At 43.2% G+C, this 22,587-nt stretch overlaps 1 protein-coding gene across 3 annotated transcripts in view; it reads right to left on the bottom strand.

The window, feature by feature from the left end:
* SFMBT1 (Scm like with four mbt domains 1) overlaps window positions 1–22,587 on the bottom strand; it is a 101,961-nt gene that overhangs the window by 60,299 nt on the left and 19,075 nt on the right. The gene's annotated exons all lie outside the window — the stretch shown is intronic.

Genomic DNA, 22,587 nt, shown 5'->3' with positions numbered 1-22,587 from the left:
TTTAGGGTTGAGGAAATTAGCAGGAACAAACCCAATAATGCAAGAGGTTCAGGTAGGGATCTCTACTGATTTATACCAGAATTTTCCCCCTTAGAAAACCAAGGGAGACCAGAATTTGAATAAGTTTTAACAATTTTATTGAAAAACAAAATAATAAAAGATACACATGCAGATTCGGCAAAATACATACCCACAGAGAATGTGAAGAAGCCTAAGATTTAGATAGAGGTGAAAGATAGAGGGGAATAGTAGAGGTCATTTCAGGAATGGTGATACTTATCTTATGTAGGAGAGGGAGGTCCAAAGAGGCAGAGTTGAATGCCCACACTGGCTTCAGAAAAAGGGGGGATGTCTGGCACATAGTGCAACCGAACCAAAGGCAGTTCAGAAGACACTGGGCTAGGGGCTGTTGTTTGAGCAGGCTAGATACAGGGAAATCTGACACACACACACACACACACCCCAACGATGCTAAGAGAGCTAATCTTCCTTAACAAATAAGAGTTTCTGATCTCAGGACAGAATAATACTAGGGATGATGACTTGATGAGTCAAAGCAAGGGAGCGCCTAGCTTTTGATTAGATTTAAATTGGAGTCGATGAAATTACAACTCTGGGGTATTCCAATTCAGAGTAAGGTTGGACGGTCCTCCAATAGCGGGGCAGGAAGGGTGTGATAGGATTAGGCTAAGTAAGATTAGAACTCAGGAGAACTGATTTGAGTCAAGACTGGCTGACATTTGCATGTCCTTTATGGGTAAGCAAACAGATCTGCCTTTTCCAGAGCTGCGGCTATTGTAATCCTAATGGTACTGCTTGATACAGGAAAGGCGCAGTTGGCTGCTATGCATACTGCTGTAGGAATAGGGGACTTGTCCAGGCAGAGCCGTTCTATTGAAACCAAAGTCCAAAGTTAGGGTATGGCATCCAACTTAGTTTGCACTATCTATGTAGCGTCCTACCTGTCCCCTATTTAGATGGGACAGGTAGGACACTGTCTGAGAAACAGGCTCCCTTGTTCTGCCACAGGTCTGGTAAAAGTTTCCTTAAGAGAGGCTTCATCACTGCCTCCTTCAAGATTCATGGGAAGTTCATGAAGTCACATGATTAATAATGAAGTTATTGATTAATAATGGCTTCCAGGAATGTCAAACTCTCCCTGTGTTGGCCTTAACTAATCAGGACATGAACAGGAGATGTATTTAGTTTCACACCAGACAGGTTGCTTCTGGAAGAATTATCTGAAATGATCTAACACAGGACTGAAAGTCAGCCAAGGATTCTAGTTCACTCATTATATCACAATTAACCGGGATGTCACAGTGGAGTGACGACGAAATCTGACAAAAAGCTCACAAATGACTCACAGCCAATGGTCAATTTTTAAAATATTTTGTGCGTTTCTAAAGAGTCATGTAAGAGACCTAATTATCCTAACAATTCTATCAAGCATGAGCTCATAGATGCAATGGAAGTTGTGCAGTAGACTTAACAGCCTTCACTGCCACCTCATAAGATCTTATAAAAATCCTATAAGATATTTTTTAAGTTTTGTTGCAAGTATACTGCTGAGCTTATTCTAGTTGTCTAAGCTCTTGTTTGCTTCACTCTTTGCTCTGTGGAATACCGATGGCAAATTTGTAGCAGACGTTAGGACATCAGAGATGGGCCTGGCTTATAAATTGAACTTTATCTGTGAACAAATCCCTGGGATTTTAAAATTAAAATTTGATTATTTACAATATAAAGATAAAATATGCAACCAGTATAGACTGTCCTAAAATGTGTGGTCTCTTGGTTTATTTACCAGTTCAGATGATGGTGCAATTTTCTACATTCTCTTAAAAATGAAACTGAAATTTGACAATATAAACAAGGTTGTCAACTAACCAGAAAAAAAAGACTGGCTTGGTCTGCTCTTGTGTTTTTAAAACAGCTTGATGTGAACGATGAAGCTTCACACAGAATGGAGATTAACATATCATTTGTGCAAGTTGGCAAGCAAGACACTGTTAAAAGTACAAGTCTAAACATGGTTAAAAGGTTAAGCTGGCAACCCTAGAAATGGCAGAAAGATGAACTGGTGGTGGGATAGTTCTTAGAGTGGACTTTATACTAGCACAAAATATTGCATCACAGTTAAGGAATCTACAGTTCCTCAGTCCTGTGTTGTGTTTCTTGAGTTGCATACTTCTGAGCACACTGTTGCTATGGAAAATATTTATCAGCATAATTACCAGAAACTTGCTATTTGCTTTATATGAAGTTGTAAAATTGCTGGAAATTTTGAAGCGTGGTGTGTGTGTGTGTGTGTGTGTGTGTGTGTGTGTGTGTGTGTGTGTGTGAAACACAGAAATAGAGAGTAATTTTAAATATATGCAATTATCATTATCTTATCAAACCTAAACCCCATTGCTTTAATAACATAAAATGCACCATTTATAACTCAGCATCTAAAATGTATAAATAAATGCCTTAGATCCCCATCCAAAGAATGGCAAAAGGTCTAGTGGGAGCAGTGCACCCTCATGCCAGTGCATTTGCCCTCCGGCAGACATGCTGGCGGCAGGCCATCCCACAGCTCCACCACTGCAGAACCCACAAGTTTGGGCTGCAGAAAGACTGCACTAATGTCCCGCTGGGACACCAGTGTGGGAAGAGGCAGGCCAGGGTGTTCCCAGGGGCAGAGCTGACTTTATTTGGCTCCCTATTGGGATTGAGGGCTGATAGCATGGCGCACCAGCTCTCACTTACGCTATGCTTTCTGTGGCATATGTCCAATCAGCTCTAAAGGTCCAGGGCTTTTCCTTCCTACCTGTGCTGCTGAAAAGCCCTTTTGGAGGCAGTGGGGCAGCGCTGCATCAGTACTGTGGCCCACCACCATCGGGTTTGGCTGGGGCTGCCTGTTTCCTACAAACGCAAGTGCAAATTAAGTCAATAGTAAACAGAGAGAGAGATCGAGATCAGAGTACACTGTTGTATCCTATGGCAGCTTAGTTTTATATCCAGGTGGTGGGAAGAAAAGTTGAGAATGGAACACACAAATTGTGTAGGAAACAAAAAATGTGTGTTATTTGGACAGAACAAGTCTCACACAATCAAAACATGCCACGTATTTTGGATATAAATTTCAACATACTGGCGAGCTGAATTCTTAAACAGTGTATTTTACTAACACACAAATTACATCATATTGTGTACAAAATTAGTTACACTGAAACAGGCATGTCCTTGAAAATATTTGTATCATTTCCTAAAGCTGCCTATTTTCCAGACGGCGTGTGTGTGTGTGTGCCACAGTCCTTTGAAAGAGCTGCAAATGTTGACTGGGGGCGGGGGGGCGGCAGGGAGGCAGTCAAGAACGCACCATCTTCAGGGCACTGGCTTCTGTCTCCAGTAAGCTACAATATGGTCACCAGAGAAAAGTGAAGTAACAATCAGCAAGCAAAGGTGGCTTGAAATGCGCCTCACAGAAAAATGGCAGAACTCCCCTTGGTACAAAAATGCATCTGAGATTTTGGTTCTGTAAATGTCTACAGAATACACAGGAATTATTCTCTAATCTGCAGATGGTTATAATTTTCATACTCTAAATTTCGAGAAAGTCATGTCCTATCTAAAAAAGTATTTCATTCATTCCAAAACAAAAATTAATAGGATTTCTACAGTGCTCCCTAAAATTTCCTAATTTTTCCTTGGAAATTTAAAAAAAAATCTTTTTGCCCTGAGTTTTTCCCATTTTCCCTCAGGCCTTCCATCACTAACTCAGGCAAAAAGTGTCCAAAAAAAGCTTTTTGCATCTTATGTTTTTTTGTTGAAAGGTTTACAAAAACAGCTTTAATCCATGAAGTTTGGTCCTTTCTGTACACGCGCAGAAATGAACCTCCACCAACAGCCTTACATATGAAAAACCCTTTTTAAAGTCTGCTCCAATTATTTCTTTTATGATGCAGTTAAGAGTAGCTTCACTACAGCCATTTAGTTCTTGAAGTACCAACTAATAAAGTACTAGTGTTCAGGAAATCTCTTTCCAACGCTCAGATATACTTCACAGATACACTTCACAGGTTTCCATCATCTTACAGCAACATTATTAACCTGTCAGCTGTTTATATTATTGTAAACTATTTTGCGAAACCAGTGTGCTTTTATACAAATACTAGCAAATAAACTATTAATCAGCTCAGGGGTGGAAAGTTATTGTTATTTTCAACCTTTTCAGTTGAGCAACAGTGGTGGTTTTTTTCCATCATCACACGTCTCCTCAACTGTATGTGCGTTGGTGTGTTTGTGGCAGGGAAAACTGATAAAATGCATATTGCTGATATGTTACTACACTATTGACAGTAACTTTTTTCGTCACCAGCTGTTCACTTTTAGAAAGTTCCAGCGCCATGCCTTTATTTATTTATGGTGTTTAACTCACCTTGCTCCAATCAAAAGCAAAAAGTCACAAGAGGCTTTGTGACCCTGTTTCTCCCCCCTCCTGAAATCTACTTCTTCATATGTTTGTACTGTTTCTAAGATCATATTCATGGTATGGCATTTCTGAACCCCTTCAAGAGCAAAAATATTTATAGTTTTTTAAAAATCCAGTTACCTACTACCCAAATGTCAAGCACATGGCACAACTGACAAACAGATAAGCAGTGCAAACCCATATTTAAGTAACATATAGATGTAATGTTGTTTCAGTGGTATAGCCACTCTGAACGCATAGGCCACATTTTGTTCATATAAACCATTTTCTCTCTATGATCAAACTCAGGCAAACAAGTTCTAAACTCATAGCAGGAATGCAGCATGCTGCCTGAATGATATCTGTAATATCATAAACTTACATCGAAGGAAGGAAGGTAGGTAGGTAGGTAGGTAGGTAGGTAGGTAGGTAGGTAGGTAGGTAGGAGAGTTTGGATTTATACTCTGCCTTTTTCTCCTGTAAGGAAACTCAAGGTGGTTTACAAACTCCTTTTCCTTCCTCTCCCCACAACAGACACCTTGTGAGTTAGGTGGGGCTGAGAGAGTTCCAAACAACTGTGATTAACCCAAGGTCACCGAGCAGGCATCATGTGTAGGAGCAGGGAAACAAACTCGGTTCTCTAGATTAGAGTCTTCCACTCTTAACCACAACACCATGCTACCATAAGTAGGTGAATGAAAATGAAGTATGTTACATTCACTACTATGTCCATGAGACATTTCTGAACAGAACAAGAAACTAATTCAGTCTGTCAGAAGAAAAGTTCACACTGACTCCTGTTTCATGCATACTCAGTATACCAATTTCAATCCCACCCTGCTCTATTTTTGTTTGTTTAATCACAACTGAGGACAAAAAGTGTGAAAAATGGATGTATACATTGTACCCTTTAAATGGTAAAATCTAATTTAAGTTCATTAAAGCTACTTCTGTTTAGAGCTCTACTCTTTTGAAATTCTGAACACTCATTTATGTTCTCAAACACTACCCTGCAATTCTCCTGCTTCTGAACACATGATATACAATGCTAAGCAGGGAATGGTCCATTGTATACTCATCGTCAAGGGCCCTTTCTCCTTGTAGGTTAGGAGGCCATCTTGAGTGGGTGTTTCCATACCCTTCTCTTAGGGAGGCAGGAACTAAAGTTTTCCACTTCCTGTCCTGGGCTCCAACTCCATTTTGTTTCCAGTAAACAACTGACAAGCAGTAACCAGTAGGAACGAGAAAAACTGTGAAACAGAAGTAACACAGAACATATAACACATCATATATAACATGACAACAACCTATCAGGGAAGACTGAAGTTTAGAGCACAAAGTGTGTCCTGATGATGACAAGGGAGGGCCAAGATGGCCTCCTAGCCTACCAGAAGATGGGCCCTTCATGTTGAGTATCCAATGGACCATTCTCCTGGAGGTAGAGGCCACCTTGAGTCTACCCTCCCAGAGAAGTGTCCCAAGTTGGGTGGGTCATCATCAGTCTCCCAGAACGTGCTCCAAGACCCTTTTGCCAAAGGCCGTTTCAGCAGCTGCCCAGGAGTGCCTGATGAAAGATGAGGTAGAAGACCAGATCGCTGCCTTGCATATCTCTTCTACTGATACATGTTTTCTCGTGGGACCCTGCGGAGGGTGTGATCCGCCTTGAGGTCCATGGGGTCTTGAAACCAGGCTGCCGGATTGTAGGGTGGAGATAGGGTCATTGACTAGGAGTGTCTTAACCAAACTCTGGAGGTGTGCGGAAGCCAGGTACAGCTTTTTGAAAATAGGTGAAAAGTCCTTGTTAGAGGCAGGGTCAATCCACTCCTCATTAAACCTGCGTTCGAACGCCTCATGTAGAGGAAAGAACTGTGCAGGTTCGTCTTCAATAGGGAAAATTGAGGCAAGCCCCCTAGGGCAGCCCTTAATGGGTTTGCTGGGTGCCTTGGAGTTGGGGTTTTCTGCATCCTCTGAACCACGGAGATCCAAAGCCGAGATGGTTTTGGCCAGGAGAGTAGGAAGCTCTTCTAGTTTAAAAAGCCTGATGGTTTACTCTAGGGTTTCAGGGCAAGTAGCTTCAGGCTCAGAGAAATGATCTGAGTCCAGGTCAACCTCTCCTTCACTGAGATCACTCCTATCCAAGTCATAAAGATCCCTAATGTCGAGTCTGTCTTCCCTGTGTGACCTAGGGGATCTAGACCTGTAGGGGGCACTGCACCTAGAGGAGGAACTGCTGATTAACTGTTGGCATAGCTTTTCCACCTCCTCCCTCATCGAAGACTTCATTAAGACCACTAACTGGTGGGGAGAGAAATGGTCCCAGCCGGGGTACAGGGCTACTGAAGATCTAGAGCCCCCTCCCCTGGGTCTCCCTCTTGCCTGGAAGGGCCCCTGTCAGGCCCTGAAGTTGGTGACGACACTCCTTCCACGGCTGCCTCACCAGCTGGGGTCATGGAGACCATCGCTGGGGTGCTCCGCCTGCTGCTTTGGACAGAGCCACTTCCCCCAATATCAAGGAGGGAATCACAACGTTCGTTCGCCCCACTGCCACGCCTGCCTGTCCCAGGCTCTGCAGAGGAGGTGCGGCACCTCTCCCAGTCCCCCTTCCAGTCGCTGACAGGGGGCGAGGGGGACCTCTGGCAGGCTCAGTGGCTGCCCTGGGTCCATTCAAAACGCTCTTCCCACCCCGCCCGGCAGCTGTATGGGGGAGAGCAGGCTGCTCTGGCTGCTGAACGGGTGTTCTCTGCAGCAGATTTCACAAATCTGGCCCTGACGGGGGGAAAGGGCGCTGAAGCCACGACTTGTCGGGCGCGCATCTTTTTTGGCGGGAAGAGGGCCTGCACCAAGATGAAGCAGGAATGGAAGGAAAAAGGTGAAGGAGACAAATATTGCGGGGCCAATGATAAAGAGGGTAGACATTGACAATGATGGGTACAAGTAAAACAACGACTAGACAAAGAAGAAACAAAAAAGAAGAAATCTATGCAGAGCGTTTCACCAGTGATGCACTCCCTGACGAGGCAGGAAAGATACTGGGGAAGATGGCCGCCAACAGCCAACAGGAAGTGACCTAAGTATCTTTCCTGTCTCCTTGACTGAGCGTGGGAAACACCCCAACAAGATGGCCCCCACCATCCAAGAGAACAGAGACTGGAATGAAGGAAGCCCACAGGATCTTCCTACACACACAAACGAGAAGGAGAGGGGAAGACAGAGAGAATACAAGCAAGAAAGACAGTGAAGCAGCCAATTTTAAGGAGTCAGCTAAGGAGCCCTAAAGAATCCGTGCACTCCCTGTCAAGGCAGGAAAAGTACTGGAGAAAATGGAGTCCTTGCCAGAACAGGAAGTGATGGATTCTTTTTCTTGCCTCCCTGAGATGGGGTGGAAATCACCCATCAAGATGGCCTCCACCTCCAAGAGAATGTGATTGAAGCAATTCTAAAACTGACCTCTACACACATGGCAACTATTTGATAGTGGTGTCCACTCCTCATTCTCAAAACTCTAAAAGTGGTTGAAAGCTCACTAAGATGGCTTATCTTTCAAAAAATAACACTGAAATTATTAAATGCAGTTATTATTTATTTATTTATTTATTTATTTATTTATTTATTTGGCTTGTATATCGCCCTCCCCTGAAGTTTGTCCAGAAAGGGGTGATGAATTTACTATTTTTAAAACTATTTTTACTATATGTAAAATTTAGTCCAGCCAAATTTCACAGACCTCTCTAATCAAAGGAATTACACCACCTTTCCTGTTTAGTCTCTAATAGCTTCGCTGTATTTGTACTACAAGGTTCCGTTAAGAAATTCAAATGCTCTACACATTTATTTATATTATTTATTTATATTTCGAACTTGTAGGCCGCCTCTTCCCCAAGGGGCTCGAGGCGGCTTCCAACATGGCTGTTCTCCGACAGCAAACTCAACAACACAATGACTGAAAACATGACTGAAAGTATGGCATTCCGATGTTAAGGAGCTCAGAAAAAATGTTTCAATCATGATGTAACATGAACAATATAACAAAGAGAAAGACTAGTGATGGCTTATGCTTCAGATGATGACTAATCAATACTAAAGGGAAGAAAGTAAAACCTGTAAAATTTGTGTTATTGGTCATGTAAATATTCTCAACGTAGACTTTTTTAAAAGTGATGCTGAGATAACTATGAAGGCAAAATGAGAATGAGCACTGGAAAAATATGAAAAAGCGCAATAAAATCTGAGGCAGGATGATAAAATGCTCTGCCTAGTGCAGATAAACCATTCAAAGATCACTTTCCCCAGTCCCTATCTCCAACAGATGAGATTCTAAATGAGAATCCACAGTTCATGATGGGCAAGCAAAGGGGTCTCAGTTTCAATCCCCATCATCTCCAAAGGAAAAAAAAGGGTAACTAGTCTCAGAGACCTCTGTCTGAGATCCTGGGAGTGCTACTTTCCAAGAAGATGACAGTGAAACAGAGTAATTATCCTGTCCATAAAAAGCATTTTGGTGTTGCTTACCTGGATAGCAGGTTTTCCATCACATCTTCCCATTCCCCATCTCCCTACAATTAACTAAGCAGCAATCCTTTCTGTGGGCACACACATGCATATAAAAAGAATACCCTGTAGCACATGGAAACAGGTATACCTTCTTTAGTGAATAGTATAAATAAATGATGCTTTACTTTCCTCCTGGAGTGCAAGGTTATTTTATTGAGAGTTAGAAATTGAATGTTTACTGATGTCAATTGTAGCTTTTAAATTCTATATTGCTCAAGTGTCAGCAGTTTTAGTTCCTCTGTCACCCCAAATCTGTGGAAATGATAGGATTTTTTAAAGGACACTGCCACCAATACTATGATATTGTTTTTTTCTAAGAGAAGTTAATAACACTTGATGCACAGCAACAATGAGCAACCAGTGTCAGAATATGGTTATTTACATGTAGTCAAAAAAGATTATTATACAATTTGTATATAAAAATCATCCTTGAAGAAGTGGAAAACCCCTTTTGTAAACCAGTACAGAAATGACTCTGTAGATCAGTGCCCATCACAGAACACAGTCAAAGAGAAAGGGAAGGGAATGTCTGAAAACTGTATAACAATATTATACAGCGCATCATGAATCTTGAAATAGAAAACACTGTATAGATTCCTTGCTACATCGATGGCTTAACCAAAAATTGCGCCATCCAAATAAAGAAAGTGCATTTACTCAGAAACATTTTCTGTAACTGCCCACCAGCTAAAGAAGCTTTCTTGGCTTCTTTGCTTTATTAAAACTGTACCAACAGCAATGCCTTGTGTATCTTGTTCTTTCACAAAAAACAGTTTAAAGAGCTGGTGCCCTGAACTATGAAAGATGGTGGCATATAAATTCTTTAATAAATAATAAATGAAAATATACAGCACGAAGAATGAAAGTGACAGCAACAACGTAAGGCGTTCGGATATTACAGATAGCAACCTTGAAAATTACATGCAGACAATGACTATGAGACCTAGACAGAAACTAGACTATGCTTGTATGAAAGGACTGGCTTTTCCCTGCTGATCTTTAATTGACCCACAGAATCCAGACAAGTGACATTTGCTTCTTTTTATATTACTTTAGTTTGAAATGTTAACATTTAGTACGGCAAACAATGTTGCCTCTGTAGTGCTGAATGTCCTTTGCAATTCAGCTTGTGAGGTAACCTGCTCGATTTTCAAGGGAACCCAAGCAGAGATTTAACAGGCAGCAACCCTGGACCTGATAGCAATTGAACTCTCACCAACTACTATTCAACAGAAAGAGCTTCTCATCCTTCCCTGGTTAGTAAGCCACTGAAAGCACTGGAAACGGCCAGATTCTCCTCAGAATAGCCAAGGAGCAATTGCAGGGAACAGGACTCAAAGGTATTTTGCCAAAGAAGTTCTGACGTCTTGCACATTATGGGAACATGTTGCCTGTCAACCGTCCACTTGCTTGTCCAGGCACCAAGTGATTGATTCTCAGCTTGCAGATTCAAGTTCTCATTCATATACTAAGAAAAGTCAATTTTATATTTATATTTTATTTTATTATTAAATGTATATACCACCCCTCCCCCAAAGGGCTCTGGGTGGTGTACAACAAAAATACACAACAAACAATAAACACACATAATACAGAATATAAATTAAAATATTAACCCTTTAAAATACAATGCACAGTAATAAATGCTTGTTTCAGTTAAATGAAACCCATTACTAAAAAATCCATAACTATCTAATCAACACACATCCTTCCCATTGTACACAGAAAGTGACACATGCTACCATGGCCAATTGCACACAAATTTTAAAAAATAAACTTTTTTTTAACAAGACAAGGCTTTACACATGCTATTTGTAAAGTCTGGAAAGCGTAATTGAAAAATGAATTATTACCAAAATATTAAGTGGCTTTGAATAACATACTATTGTTTGTTTAAAGTTGCGACTAAAATAAGCCTTCTGGTCTATAAACTAACGCTAGCAGCTATAGAACTGTTTTAGAAGTGGATCCAAGAAACAAAGCTGAAGCTCAATATGACGAAGTTGGAGCTGCTCCCAATCACACCAGTTAATAAACTGAAATGTTTTAGATGCACGACAGCAGAATTTGAATGTTTTACTTTCTGTTCTTCAGTAGCCAACTGTAGACTTCCAATTTTATATTGGCCTCAGTGGAGGACTATTTTATTAAAAATCTGAGCAGAAATGAAATGAAACTATCCATATATTATTCTGCACCACAGGAAATAGAGGTGAAGAATGGGGGACCCTGTCTGGTGAGGGACACATAGTCCAGTGGACAATGAACTACTCGAGTGCCAGACCCTTGCACAGGGCAAAAGACATTGGTCAGTTTGAAGGAGAGGACAGAGGGAAAACCAGTTTCACTGTTGAAGAATCTACTAACAGAGTCCAATCCAGGAGAAAGGCCTGGTAAAAATGTTCTAAATCAGGGGTAGGGAACCTGCGGCTCGAGAGCCGCATGCGGCTCTTCTGCCCTTGCACTGTGGCTCCATGAGCTGAGCCAGCCTGGCCCCATCTCTCCTTGCCTCGCCTTGCAGCTAGCTGCCAAGGGTTTCCCCCCTTTCGCCTTCGCTCCCATTGGAGCTGGTCGGCAGCTTCCCAGGGTTACATGGTGAGGCCAAGCCACACGCTTCATCCTTGCCCGCCCTGCAGTAAATGGTAAATGGTTTTTTAAAAACCCTATATATATATAGTGTTATCTTTATTTTAAATGTCAAAAATTATTTGCGGCTCCAAGTGTTTTCTTTTCCAGTGGAAAACGGGTCCAAATGGCTCTTTGAGTGTTAAAGGTTCCCTACCCCTGTTCTAAATAAACAAATGGTTTCCCACTCCACCCTTAACATGGACTTTCAGCAGCCTTAGTCACTCACTATCCAAGGCCAGCTCAATGAATTTTCCCATCCCAAGGCATACTGCTCCTGTGTCATTCCACTTGCTCCAAAAGGGATTGCACAGGCACCTTCCAGCCACTGCTTGACCCAGCAGCACCGGCACGGACTCTCTTGCAGTTCCCTCATTTATAGCACTGCATATTGTAATATAGCTGCTTCTTTTTTTAAAACCATTCAAATATTCCATTATGAGCAAGTCAACATAATTATAAGAGGTCCTAAATAACAACTTCACACAACATAGCAGCACCTGCTAGTTATTCCAGATCCTGCGTTCTCCCACTGGGGAAACTCTCTCTGTAATAGGTCCATCCTGTGAAGTGGCTTTTCAGAAGAAATTAGAAAGGCAGCATCTCTGCTGTATCTCTGCAAGGGTTCCTAGGCAGAACTTAAGAGATTTAAAGAGAGTCACTGGTTCTTAGGGCCAAGCAACTCTAATGGATAATAAAAACCAGGTTTATGCTGATGGTTCTAAGGTTTGATGGCACTTTAAACTCTGTGATTTATACAGTTTTTATCCATTACCTGCTTTGAATACCTGTTGCTTAGGAGTAAGGCAGGCTTTAAAATGCTTAAAATAAATAAAGACTGTCTCCCTGGGATTCCACACCAGGTTGTTAATTCACTTGAAGTAACTACTTCAAATAATGAGGATCATTTACTTTGTTTATTTATCAAGTAAACAACTGCTTAACTACAGGGATGCTGACAGAGTGTGTGTTTGGATAGCAACTGTGAAAGTTTCACATTCCTACAGTGCTAGGATGCAAACTCTGCAGCCATGTGCTAATAAAATCAATTTCATATTTTTATCACAGGGCCCTTCCCCACTTTATAGAATAACGTGCAGGCGCACCGAATCCGAAAAACGCTGGAGTTTTTGAGCGCGCCAAGAGTCGCGGTCCCCACGTTTCACAGAGGCCTCCGGCTGCCACTTCCACTTCTGGAAAGTGGGCGCGCTTACCTGGTGCAGCGCACGCCAGGATGTTTACATTATCAATGACCGCAGCCGTCCAATCAGCCGATGGTCAGGGCGGCTTGTATGGTCTCCACTTTGGATTTAGTCCGCATGCGGCGCTGATGGGCAGGACAGGTTCTGATCTCCTCGATTGGTCTGTTAGTTTGGGGGTCAACAGCTCGCTTCAACGGGATCGGAAAACGTACAGATGTTCACAATGCACATTTGTAACTATTTGTAACTCACTAATCGGGCTTCTACTCTGGCTTTTAAGCCAAGAAAAAAGCAGCGGGCCGGCGGGTGTCCGGTCCGCCCATTTGGGGAGAAAGGGAGGGGTGGCCTGGGCGCCGGGTCTCCCTGCAGTTCCTGTCCCCGTCTTGCTCGTTTGAGGGCGCTAATTATGGCCTGCTCGGGACGGCGGCGGCGGCAGCGTTCTGCAGCCCCGCCTTCCTCCATGCCATGGTGGGAAAGAGGCTGCAGGAAGCCGCCGCCGCCCGCTGAGCAGAGCGGCCAAACGCCCCAGAGCAGCCGGGGGCAGGGCAGGTTCAAAGCAGCCTTCATGGCTGGCGATCATTCGCTGGGGAGGGCGCACCTAAGGGCGGGAGGGAGGGAGGTGACCTGGGCGCTGGTCTCCTGCTCCTGTCCCCGGGTTGCTCTGGGCGCGCTTGGCCCGGCCTCGAGGGCAGCGGGCGGCTTCTGCAGCCTTTTCCTGCCATGGGCGCAGAGCTGGGGAACTCTCAGCTCTGCTATGGAGGGACGGGCGTATTGCAGAGGCCGCCACGCCATCGAAAGCAGGCCAAACGCCTCCAGAGCAGCCGGGGTGCAGGGCGGCGCTTAAAGGCAGCCCTTCTTGGCTGGATACGTGCAAGGGGGGGGTCCACCGTTTGGTAGGGGAGGGGTGGCTCCTGGGCGCTTGGTCTCCCTGGAATAAAATGAAGACATCGTGATAAACATAAATACAAATGGGCCGCTGCGGCACTCAAGCCCGCGGAACAAAGGGGAAGAAACGAAAGTAACGCATTCAAAATGGCAAAGCGCACTCGAGCCCGCGGAATAAAGGGAAGAAACAAGTTATGATGCTCCGCGGAATAAAGCCCGTGGAATAAAGGGAAGAAACGAGTAACGATGCAAAACGTATGCAAAATGGCAGCGCAGTACCGGTTCGAGCCCGTGGAGCAGGCGCAAATTCGCTACCAATTCGCCAAGAAAATGGGAAAAGAAATGGGGAAGGAAACCACGCGCGATCGCGAAAGCACGCACGCCTCGCCTTCGCCTGATTGGACCAGTGGGTCCACGTCACTCTGAGTGGCGGGAAGTCCGCAACCCCGGAGTGACTTCACTCCAGGTTTCTACAACCCCACACGCTCTGCGCTGGGTTCTTTGAAAACTCAGTTCCGAAGAGGCGGCAGAAATGCCGCGCAAGGCCAAAGGGCCGAGAGAGCTGCTGCGCCGGGCTGCTAAGGCGCGTAGTCGCTGCTCCAAGTAGTGGGAGCGCCAAGGGACCCCGCTGGGTAAATTTCAGTGGATAAACGCTAAGGTATAAGGTAAGGTGAGTGGGGAAGGGCCCACAGTGTATGGCTCAGAAGAGAAACCAAACCAAAAGCAAGGAAGAAGTTAGCCTCTGGTCCTAAAACATGTCGAGGCCATCAAGGAGCTTTTGAAGTATAGCTATTGTACAGTACCTCAATTCTATCCACTGGAATATTAACATAAGCCTGAGTTCATAAACTTTAAAGGCTGATACTACTATATCTTTGTGAATCCACATTTTGCTTGCTGGATCAGCATATATCTGTAGAAAAGGTAGTCACCTCCTACTGTACGAATGCAAGAAGAGCCCTGCTGGTTCAAACCAGTGGTCAAACCATCTAGTCCAGCATCCAGCCTCACACATTGGGCAACCAGTTACTCTAGAGGACCAACAACAGAACATAGAGGTCAAGGCCTTTTTCTGATGCTGCCCCCAGGATCTAGCATTCAGAGATTTTGTGCCTCTGAATATGAAAGTTTCCTTTAGTCACCATGGTTAGTACCTACTGGTAAACATACTCTTCATGAATCTGTCTAATCTCCTTTTCAAGTTGTCCATGTCTATGGTCATCATGACATCCCCTGGCAGCTAATTCCACATTTTAATCATTGGGTAAAGATGTATTAGGTACTAGGAGCTGCGTGGCGTAGTGGTTAAGTGCTTGCACTGCCACTCACACGGTCAGGAGTTCAAGCCCCCTGTGGGTCAGATATCCTGGCAGCTGGCTCATGGTCAACTCAGTCATCCATCCATTTCTTGGTCGGTAAATGAGTACCTAACTCATAGCTAGGGGTAAAGAATAGCTGGGGAAAGCAATGGCAAACTACCCCACAAAAAAGCTTGCCTATAAAATCACTGCTTGCAGTGGTACCCCAGGGTCGAACACGACTGAAGGGGAAATGTTACCTTTTTAAAGATGTATTTCCTTTTGTTCATATTGAATTTACTCCCCATCAGCTTCTATGGACACTCCTGGGTTCTAGTATTATGGGAAAGGGGGGGAAAGTTTTCTTTGCCAACTCTCTCTACTCCATGCATAGTTCTATAAATTTCTACCCTTTGCCCTCTTAGCTGTCCCTTTCCTTTAGCTTTTCCTATAGGAAAGATGCTCCAACTCCCTTATCACCTTGGCTGCCCTCTTCCAAACTTTCTCCAGGTCTGCAATGTCTTTTTTTTTGGTGACAGAGTACCAGAACTGCACAATGTATTCCAAATGAAGTCACAGTTATACAGATTCAGTGGTCTTATAATATTGTCTTTCTTATTTTCAATTCTTATCCTAATAAGTCTCAACATAGAGTTTGGTTTTTTCACCACTGTGGACAACTGGTTTGACATTTTCATTGAGCTATCCACTGCCACCCCAGGGAACTGGAACAACTCTCTCTCCCTTTAAAGAACCCTTGATCAAATTCCGCTACAAGTACTGCAAATACCTTTTCTTGGTCAAATGCATGATTGAAACATAATGGCAAACAAATGTCTTAGAACCATGCCTGTAAGTACTAAGCTCTTCACCAAGGTTCCCAAACATTGCGCCCACAAGTACTTCCCTTGGTGCCCACCAGGCTTTTCAGAAAGTTCACGAGAGCACTGTAAGGCAAGGTTTGCTATTTATTATTATTATTATTATTATTATTATTATTATTATTATTATTATTATTATTATTATTATTATTATTATTATTATTATTATTATTATTATTGCTGCTATTCAAATGAAAAGGTTTTCCACTGGAACATCAGTTAGGATTAGGAGGACTGGTAGCAAAATCTGCATCCATGTTGTTTGAACAAATTAATGTATTAACTCAAATGCAAATACCATCATCAACAACAAAAAGGGGATCACCTTACATCTGCATACAAGTTGCAGTTATGATCAATATTTGGGTATGTGATTTTTAAAAAATTTGCCCTGACTTGGATTGTCCAAGCTAGTCCAATATTACCACATCTTGGAAGCTAAGCTGGGTTGGCTCTGATTAATAATTGAATGGGAGACTATCAAGGAAGTCCAGGGTTATCGGGCAAACAATTCTGAACTTCTCTTGCCTTGAAAAGCCTGCAGGACTATTTTTTTTAAAATGAAACCTAGTTCTAATAACATTATTTTTTCAAAAAAAATGACAAATATTGGACTAGTAATTGACGAACAGAGCCCTGTGGTGACAAGTGGTAAAATGAAGTACTGCAGTCAAAAGCTCTGTCCAAGACAAGTCTGATCCCAAAAGAAGTCAGCTTCAGGTAGCCAACTCAATGCTGACTCAGCTTTCCATCCTTCCTGTTAGCTTTCTGGGGTAAAGCATAGACAACTGGGGAATGCCATGGCGAACCACCCTCCAAACATACTCTGCACAGCAAATGTCAAGATGAGATGTCACTCATGGGTCAGTAACGACTGGTACTTACACAAGGGACTACCTTTAATTGACTGAATCTTTTTAATGACACAGTGGCCAATGCTGCACTAGTGAAAATGGTATACAAAAGAGCTGGGCAAAAGTATGAAAACCAAATACAACATAAGGAGGAAGAAGGGAGGTATACTGAATGCATTTTCCAAACTGGATTGCATATGACCCAGTTAATTTCTCAGTTTGTACTAAACAATTGATCTGTCGAATATGGCAGTCTTCACGTGCACCTGTGAACAGCTTTTAAAGTTTGCTTTAAGATTTGTTAGCTGTTTGCGCTCTCCTTGGGAATTGCCTGAGGGGTACTAGTGATATGGCTGTTAGTGGGAACAATCCATTACCCTGAACAGGAAGATAAGACAGTAGGAGGAGTGGTTGGGGTACAAATCATCAATGAAGGAATGGGCAGGTTCACCGTCCATCTTATCTCCAAGAGACAGATGTTAAGACTTCCAGTTTAACCCCTTTTTTGCCCCTTATGCTTCGTAATGTCAGTTTGGTGAAGAATAATAGGCTGGATCTAAGAACACATGAACAGAAAAGAAAATTTACGTTGCACAGTCCTGCTTGTGCAAGTAACAGAGCAAGGCATGTACTGACGCATAGCACTTCAATATAGGCTTGACAAACAGCAGTGTATGAAGAAGTGTGTGTATGAAGCAATGAAATGTACACCAGATAGCTTCCATGATTTTACTGAATTTGCTTCTGTAAGTCTACCTGACTTGGGTTGCAGAATCAACCAGAAGTCTAAAAAACACAACTGAAGGAAAGCATAAATATTCACATGACACATTAAATGACGCACCAGCCACACTTATGCAGCCCCCCTGGGTTCCCCTTCCTTTCACCTAGGAAAACCACTGTCCTATGAACCCTGGAGCATGTTGGAGTTACATTCACCTGGTGTCTGGCGAAGCACAGGAGGTATGGTGGAGGCAGGCAGGTCCAGGGCATGAGGCCACACCAAGCCTCGTAGGGCGGCAGGCTGGCTCTTGGCATCCAGAACAGCTGTATGCCCACCCGCAGTGGCGGAGGGCTGACTGGGGAAGCTAAGCAGGGGAGAAATGGCCCAGGCACCTCTTCCAGGCAGCACCGGAGGAGAGAAGGCCCAAGGAGGAAGTTGGTGGCTAGATTTCTGGGAAATCAAACCACCAGGAGTGAAGAGAATACATCCAGCTCTGCTTCTGAGGCCATCTCATAGAATAGGGGACTAGAGGTAGAGCCAGGGTGCCCCCTCCCTGAAAAAACAGAATTAACCAGTGGGAGGCATCTGCACCCCTTGCAGCACATCCAGGGTGGAAATGAGCCTGCCAATGACACTGGACAGGGTGAAGGGAGAAAGACCAGTTCCAGATCACTCCAGTGGCTACTTCCCTGATCTTCTCGGCCTTTGGAAGGGTCATTAACAGTTTGTTGGTGGGAGTGACAATTACTCCCCCCAGGTATTCCAACTGCTAGGAAAGGGTTAAGGAACTCTTTTTCTGGTTGACAAGGAAGCCATGAGACTCCGGCCAATGCAGCGTCTGCTGGGTATCTATCTCTAATTGGTGAAAAGAACTGAAACAGGTCAACAGGCTGTCCAAGAAAGGATGCAATCACACCCCTTGTTTCCAGAGCAAACACTCTATTTTTACCAGGACCTTGGGGAACATGTGAGAAGCTGTACTCAGGTCGAATGGAAGGGCTTTGAATTGAAAATGTTCTCCTCCCATGCTAAACTGGAGGAAATTATTGGAATATGAAGATATGCACCTGTGAGATCAAAGGTTGCAGGGACTCTGCAATGGTTTGGTTGCAGGGACTCTGCAATGGTTCTTAGCATTTCCATCTGGAAGTGGCAAAGCTTCACAAATCAGTTTTCACATTGTAATATTGTAACATTGTAATATTTAATTATAGTATAAATTCAATGAGTAATAAGATATACAATTTCAATCAATAATGTTTAATACAACTAATATAACACCCAAAAAGTGTTTTTTTAAATTTCCACAAATTGGTTTATACACACTGTCTTGTTTAGCCTCTAGATGGTTTTGTTATTGTTTTTGAGATTAGTCATCTGTGTTGCCTATCTGTTCTTTAGTTGGAAGAAGGCAAACATCTGTTCCTGCATTTCTCCTCTTAGAGCATTAAACTACTGAATAGGAAATGGGGGTTACGAATGGGCAACATTCTTAAACCCTTGATCAGAGACTCCTTGGGGGTCCATCAAGGGTCTGGAGAGATGAATTTGGGTCTCCCTCTCCGTCTGCCACTGCTCTGGAGTCCACCTGAAGTTCTGGGGCTGGTGCAGCAATGTTGCAATCAACGGCAGCCATCTTGTCCTCCTGTGGCTTTTTGGTGTGATTTTTTGGTGCCTTTCCTTGCCATGTGAGGAGGCCTTGCCGGATGAAGCAGGGGTTAGGGCAGCCAAAGTAGGGATTGGGGCAGCCAACGAAGACTGCCTCCCCCCCGGAGGCCCATGCTGTGGCTCAAGCCACGAATGGGGCTCCCAAGTCATCTTCAGAGAGGAATCTGTCATCCTCTGTTGCAGTTGCTGGTGCCATTACTGGTGTGGCGGCCTCTGACTCCTTCCTCCATATCTCAGCCAACAGAGCTGTAAAAATTGCTCCTCTATATGCCCAAAAGGGGCAAAAAGAGGAGAAAAGCAGGGGAAAGGGTAGAGGAAGAGCCAGAAAAAATGAGAAACAGAAAAGAAATAGAAGCCAAAATAAGGGTAAAGACTCAGGCAGATGAAACTAACCACTCTCCTTAGAGGCAGGTAAGAACTGTAGGAGACAAGCTCTAGCTCAACAGGAAGTGAAAAATTCTAATCCTGCCTCCCTGACTGAATAGTGGAAAATATTCAAGATGTTCTCCTGCTCAGAGGGAGAACACAAGATGTGCCAAACCTCTTGGGGGGGCTAACTACCATCCTCTACAACTGGAAAAATGAAATACAAATACTACGTTAATGAAGTACCTTATCAATTAAGTTCCACAAAACAAAGAAAAAAAGACAGGCTTCCTAGTGTAGGAGTCAGACACAAGAAAGGTGGATGGAATACGGGAGGCAAAGCAAAGATAAACAAGTAGGCCTTGAAGTGATCCTATTTGAAGGAGTGGTCCACATGCCTAGGACAAGAAATTACAAAAATGGTGCCACACAAAAACAAAACGTCTGACTTGGGAATAAAATTACAACTCTGGAATGACTAAGAACAAGTTCTGTTCTAATCTGTGATGAAACATTTGTCTTTTCTGCCTGCAGCTGTTCTAGCTAAAAAAGAAATAAAAAGAACTGAGCAGAATTCTCCGTCAACTACAGCTCTGGCAGAAGCAATAACTACAGATTAGGTTCTTGTAATACTTGTGCCAAGGATCAGAACATGTAAGCTAGACAATATGGATGTTGATGTTATCCCTAGATCCTTTGATTCAAATCTACACATTCCTTTTTGAGATGATAAAGCAGCCACAAGATATGTGCCCGGTATTTTCACATGTGGCTTTCTTCTCAGCACAGAGTGGTATTTTTGAGAATGATCATAAGGCAATTTCCAAAAAAAAGATGGGAAGTACCAGCAACATAGTCTATATGGAGCAACTGCTGAGATTTAGAATTACCTAATTTTACAGGACTTATTCATTTTGTATGATTAAATTTGCCAGCCCACTGACTCACTGTGTGTGTGTGTTGATATAGTTAATAAACTTGAGTGAGTGTGACTAAGCTTTTTACAGAAACCGGCTTTCTGAGCATGATGGGTGCCCTCTTCTATCTAACCATAAGACCACAAGAGTTCTGATATCTAATGCAACACTGGCAACCTGATCCAAAGGGAGGGAGCATTAGAGTGGTGGCCAGGGAAGGTGCCATCACGCTGCCTCCAAAAAGGCAACTGTCATCACAAGGAGGAGAGGAAAACTTTTACTCTCCTGGGAAAACCCACTGGGCAGAGTGACTTATGCTACACTGTTCGGTAGCATGTCTGCACAGCGATTCTGGTCTGAAAGAACACTGGGAGCTGACTAACATTGGCTCCGTCTCCAGAATTGCCCCCATGACTCTGGCGCAGGGAGTTGAGCTAGAGGTCTGCCGCCACAGGGACCAGCGTCTGGGTTTGGCCCCAAGACATACCCATGGTGGCCCAACACCAGCACCCGTGCCCTTTGAGTAGTACAGTGGACAGACATCAGTGTAAAGTTCCCACTGCTTCCAATGTGGCTTCAGCCCCGCTCCTCCCCCGGAATGCACTCTAAAATATCTAAATTCCAGAATTCATTTCATTCAATTTTAAATTTCCAGATAAGCACTGTGCATGCCGCTGAAATGATATTCAATTGCTTGAATATATACAAATCAAATGTATAGCAACAATAAACTATGTTCATACTGGCAACTATTGCCAACCTTTTGAAACATTTACTGTAGGGCACTTTTCTGACCTGGACTAGTGTCCTGCAACACAATACTCATTGGGACATTTTAAATGCCAGAGCAGTTTAAAATGCTTCCCATTTCATACCTAGTGCAAAAGCACCAATAAATATGTTTCCCAGACTATCTATAAAATTTATGGTAATTAGATATTGCCTGGTTTTGTAGACTAGCTCTCTTTTGCTTATGAAAATTATAATACCTTAAAAACAGATAGAAACAAGAGCTTCCTCTGTAAAAAAATAATGGATAACAGATATTATTGAAGAATTTGCTTGTTCCAAAGTATCTTAGAATTTCTGAAGAGCTTTCAAAGAGTCAGGGTGGATATCAATACATATCTACAAAGACAATACAGCCATATCAAAATTAACAGAAAAAATATATTTAAAAAACCCCATACCCTCTTCCTTCTTTTGTTAAATCAAACCAAATGTATGAGAGTGGGTGCCATAAAGTTATAGAGGATGAGAGTTGGAAGGCTTCCTTTAGTCCAACCCCTGCTCAGTGCAGGAAAATCCAAAATTAGAAGATTGTACAGTGTCAGCTTGAAGACTTCCCAACAAAGAAGAGTCTCATACCTAGTAATCAGTTCTATTGCCAAACTGCTGTTGCTATCAGGAAATTTATCCTAAGGATCAACTGAAATCTATCCTCTTGTAATCTACTACTCTTCCATTTCGAGGATCAGCAGAGAACAAGACTTTGTTCACTTTTATATGACAAACCTTCAGGTATTTGAAGAGTACAGTTATGACTGTCTTCTCCAGTCTAAACATACCCAGTTTTTCCAGTCTTTCCCAGTAAGGGTTGTTTCCAGACCCCTGACCATCTTTGCTACTCTCCACTGAACCCTTTTCAATTTACCTACAGCATTTTTCACTTAGAAGTGGAAAGAGCATTCCTGATGAAGTTGGACTGGTGCAGAGTAGAATGGAACTACTACTTCTCATGCCATGGATACTAGAATGGATCCAACTCTGTGCTCAGTAACTCAGAAGCTTTCCTACTGTCGTGGCCCTGACTGTTCAATAAAGAGACTTTGTGTTCAGACGATTTTTTTTCTGAAACAGAATTAGGAAAAGGTATTTAGACTTCTATTGCCAGAACTAAAGATTAGGCTCTAAAGCAGCATACATTATACCGACTCCATGCCCTTCTCTCCATACCCCTCCACAGTGGTGGGATCCAAAAATTTTAATAACAGGTTCCAATGGTGGTGGGATTCAAACAGTAGCGCCGCCGCACACACGCACCTCCAGTCCCTATTGGGCAGGGAGGTTGCTTTAGTAACCCCTTCTTGGCACTTAGAAAAAATTAGTAACCACTTCTCTAGAACTGGCTGGATCCCACCTCTACCCCTCCACATC

The sequence above is a fragment of the Sphaerodactylus townsendi genome, linkage group LG03 (genome assembly GCF_021028975.2).
Source record: "Sphaerodactylus townsendi isolate TG3544 linkage group LG03, MPM_Stown_v2.3, whole genome shotgun sequence".
Classification (NCBI taxonomy): domain Eukaryota; kingdom Metazoa; phylum Chordata; class Lepidosauria; order Squamata; family Sphaerodactylidae; genus Sphaerodactylus; species Sphaerodactylus townsendi.
The sequence above is the reverse complement of the archived record's forward strand: the minus strand, read 5'-3'. Positions and strand labels throughout refer to the sequence as shown.